Consider the following 4,790-nt stretch of genomic DNA (forward strand, 5'->3'; position numbering starts at 1 on the left):
GTTTTTATTCTGCATCAGCCCATGAACGGGACTGCCAAAGAAAGGATTCTCAGGGGCGGTGGTGGGCAGAGAACTTACAGAGCAAACACAGAATTCTCTCTTCCACGGAGAAGACTGCAGACACCAGGACCAGGGTGAGAATGGGTGGCTGAGGCACCCAGGCGCAAAACGTGTGCGCACAGGGTACGCGGGACGGGTCGGCACCCAAGAGTGACTGCTTCCTTACATTTTCTTTTTATTGTGGTGAAATACACACGACATAAAATTTACCACTGAAACCATTTTAAAGTGTACATGTCAGTGGTTTTGACTACATTCACACTGTTGTGGAACCATCTAGTTCCAGACAATTTTCATCACTCCCAAAGGAAACTCCCATCTCGCCCCTCCTACGGCCCCCGGCAACCACTCATCTGCTTTGTGTCTCTATGAGTTTGCCTGTTCTGGACGTCACACAATATGTGGCCATTTGTGACCGGCTTCTCTCATTTGGCAGAATGTTTTGAAGGTTCATTCGTGTGGTCACTTGTATCGGTGCGCTTTATTTCTTTCTCTGGCTGAATAATATTCCATTGTATGGATATAGCATATTTCATTTACCTACTCATCTGTTGATGGACATTTTAACTGTTTTCACCGTTTGGCTATTGTGAATAGAGCCGCTGTGCACACCAGTTCTTTGGGGGTACATACCTAGGAGGGGAATTGTTGGGTCATATGTTAATTCTGTGTTTAACTTATCGACAAACCGTTTCCTTACATTTTGCGCCTTGGGCGTCTAGCTTGCTACATCCTAGCCCAGCCCTGGTGCACACGCACCCATCTATGACCTTCATGCCCATGGCACCCTTCCCCATCCACATTAGCAGCTTTGAAGTGTTCACATGGGTGATAATTCTAAGTCACATTTTGGGGGCCAGGAGGGGTGTTCTGTGAAGCTGGAACACAGATGACGCTGGGGCTGGAGAAACCGGTAGATGTCAGAACGCAGCTTGTCATTCTCAGGAGTTGAGACTTCACCTTGTTGGTTGCAGGGAACCCAGAGAAGAGAAACCAACTCTATGGGAGCTGGAGGAAAGGTTGCAAACTCTGCCTTAAGAGACGAGTTCACAGGGAAAGGAGAGAGGTCACTCTAGTCCTGTTGGGTCCTAACTCTGTGTGGGAGTTGACGTGAGTTTCTTCCGCTGTGCGGGCTTTGGTTTTTCAGATTGGAAAACGGAGATAATAGGGGCGCCTGGGTGGCTCAGTCCATGAAGCATTGGACCTCTGCTCAGGTCATGAGCTCATGGTTTTTGTGGGCTCGAGCCCCGCATTGGGCTTTCTGCTGTCAGCACAGAGCCCGCTTCAGATCCTCTGTCTCCCTGTCTCTCTCTCCCTCCTCCCCCCTCAAAAATAAATAAACATTAAAAGAAGAAAGAGGAGGAGGAGGAGGAGGAGGAGAAAGGAGAAGGAGAAGGCGAAGAAAGAAAATGGAGATAATAGTTCCTCTGGTGAGTTAGGTGAGATGCTGGATGTGTGCTGGCTTCATCATCGGTGAAGCTCAGGGTAGAAGCGTTCACTTGAGATGCCTGCTCAGGTACCTTCCAGCATGCAGTAGAACTTCAGGAAGACTACTTTATTTGACTCTACGGAGGCATCTGAGAAGTTGTGTGTGGTTTGCAATTCTATAAAGGGAGACCCATTTACAATGTAAGTAGGGGAGCCGACTACTTAAATGAACCCACCAGTGAATCCCCAGGCGTGACTTTTGTATTCAATAAATTGGAATTTTCATATATTGCGTTTGCAGCTCAGCCAGATACTGAAAAGTTTGTCCAAACCACATGGAGGTGGAGGTGACAAGACTCTGCTTTCTGTTTCTTGGAGTACAGGGACTTTCTCTCAAGCAAAATCTCATCTAAAAGAGGCCCGGGGCCTCCCACATGGGCTTCAAAGGAGAGTGTTCTGGACAGAGGGAAAAAGACTGTGCTTTCCCCACCCACAAGCCTGAAGGTCAAACCTGGTTATGTTAAGGAAGGGGGTGTGGTGCTCTTACCTGGGGAATTTGTAGATTACTGAGACTGGAGGGAAGGAGACTAGGGACCCTCTCTGGAAAGACGGGAATATTCTAGGCTCCCAGTCAATCCCCATTGTAGGGGAAACGTCAGCCCCATGCCAGGCACTTGGTACTAATCACCACGTTTAATTTTCCCAATAACCCCTCACCTTACAAAGCCAGTAAGGGTCAGAAAGGTCAAGTGGCTTGCCAAGGTTATAGGGCAAGTTAAACACTGGAGTGAGGATTTGAACTCAGATGCCATGACCCAAGGCTTGGGGCTGCTTCCACCAAGCCACCTTGAACTCCCCTTGAAAGCAACACAGAGCTGAACATGTGGGTGGCATCTGGGACAAAGAAGATCTTCTAAGGGCTCCGTGCAAATGTGACCCTGTGGGAGGGTCATTTGTGCCTTTGGTTCGTTGGAAAGCCCCACGGCTTCTGCAAAACCGTTTCCTAGAATCCTTGTCTGGAATGTATGTTAAGGGCAGCCAAAGCCAGCTTGACCTAGAGGCTTGTGATGGGGGGCTCACAGCAAAGGGTCAGTCCCACTTCTGTGACCCCCCCTGGCCTGGGGCTGCTGCAGGTGGGGAGAGTGAGTGTATGCTCCTCAGTTCCCCATTGTGAGCATGCCCTTCTCCACGCAAGGTTGCTTGGGACTCAGCAACTGCACGGAAAGAGTAGACAGTTTAGGTTGAGACCAGGGTTCAAATCCCAGGCCCATCACTTACTTAGCCAAGTTTCTTCATCTCTTTATACCTCGGTTTCTCTACCTGTAAAGTGGGACCAACTCCTGTCAGCTAGAAGGGGTGGGCTGATGTGAGAGCACACACGATGTGAGAGCCCGTAGGATGCACCTCCTGTCAAAAACGGGGACAATTCGAAGTGTCCTGGTGCTCCTCCAGCTCCTGGCAGTCACCTCCAGGGATCAGCACCTGCACCCGAAGGGCTAGCGTGGCCACTTGGGCATTGGCATGACCTAAGGAGACACCACGATGACCAGTCAGTGTCCCTGCCCTTCGGGAGCTCACCATGTAGGGGGGAGGCACATACAACCACGCCAGCCAGGGGGAGAAGGGCTACAGCAGAGGGAGGTACAAGGGACCCTGGGAGATGGAAGGATGACCCTGTCTAGGGTCAAGGAAGACTTCAGAGAGGGAAAGGCTGGGAAAGATCCTTAATATTTAAAAACCTACTTGTCCTGGTCACTGACCAATCAGAAGGATACTTGTTGTAAATAATCCATAGGACCCCTCAGTATGATTATTAATGCCCCAGGAAGGGGCATTTGATGTGGATCCTGATGGATGAATAAGAGTTCTTCAGACAGGTAAGGAAAAGGACACTCCAGGCAGAGGGAACAGCATGTGCTAAGGCCTGATGACTACAAAAAACAGGGTCCACTTAGAACTGAATTGCTGGAGCATAGAATACATATGGGAGAGAGGGTCTTAAATACCATATTAAGTTTGGGTGACATGGTTACCCAAGACACCTCTGATGTGGCATTCCACACTGGTGACTTTGACGAATGGGGACTGCAGTGAGAGCTTCCAGGGTGTGAACACTATTCCCACCCTCATGACATCTCCTCCGATCTGTGGGGTTGCTTGGGGTCTGGGAGCAGGCTCCTTTCTCCGGGAGAGGGGCCGTCAAGGGCAGGCCAGGAGAAGACTTCCTTCAAGTGACTCCAGAAAGGTCTGTTGGACAAGGAAACTAAGACAGATACTTAGTTGTATGGGTGGGACCAACACAGGGTGGGGGTTGGGGGTGGGGGTGGAAACACTGGTGACTGAGGCTTCTCTGGCTTTCTCCTCGAGTAGCACCAATCCTTCTTGTCTGCTCAGGAAAAACCAGGTATGTTTTGGGATTAAGTGTGCCTGGTTCTAGCTCAAGATCTGTCGTTACGCGCTATGTGATCTTGAGCAAGGCACAAACCCTCTCTGGGCCTTAGGGTCTCTGTATGTAGCATGAGGGAGCTTGTTGGTTTCTTGTTGATTCCTCTCTTGGAAATTAAGGATGTGCCACGCCGATCCTCTCCTTCCAGTCACTCTACCTGATCTCATGGGAAACATAAGGGGTCTGGACTCACGCAGAGCTGAGTCTGAGTCTCCACTTTGGGATACACTGGATGTTTGACTTTGACCAAGTGTTAAGCTCTGGGCCTTAAATTTTCTCATCGAGAGAATGCAGACTGATTGGCGAGGTCACTACTGTATGGAATAAACGAGAAAACACTCAGGTGCTGGAGACAAGACAATAAAAGTGCTGGCAGAAGAACCTCGTTCCTTCCCTTGCCTTCTAAGGTATGCCCTTTGCTTGCAAGCCTGCCAGGCAGAGGGGCCCTGGCTGACCGGAGGTCGGCAGGGAGTGAGGAGGAAAGCCGGGGTATTTACTGTTCTCCCAGGACCCTTTTGAGCATGCAAGGGGGCGCTGTTAGTAATAAACAGACTTAAGCCAGGGCTGTCCGGAGGAAACCAGAATCCGTGACCCCCTGGTGACAGAGGAGTGTAGAAATCCGGGAGAGGCAGAGGTGAAGAGAGACATCCGCAGGAGCTCCGAGAAGCAAACTTTGGAGAGAGGGCGTGCTGTCTGGAGCTGACTTTAGGAAGTCTCCCAGCAGGACGTGCTGATTCCGTGTGTCTCCACCCGCCGTGCTCCAGAGGGCTTCAGTAAAGAGCCGCTTTGCCTTGCAGAGTTTGGGAATTGGATTTGGGTTGGATAATCTTTTTTTTAAATCCTATGCATTTGCTTG

This window comes from Lynx canadensis, chromosome D4, assembly GCF_007474595.2.
Source record: "Lynx canadensis isolate LIC74 chromosome D4, mLynCan4.pri.v2, whole genome shotgun sequence".
Classification (NCBI taxonomy): Eukaryota; Metazoa; Chordata; class Mammalia; order Carnivora; family Felidae; genus Lynx; species Lynx canadensis.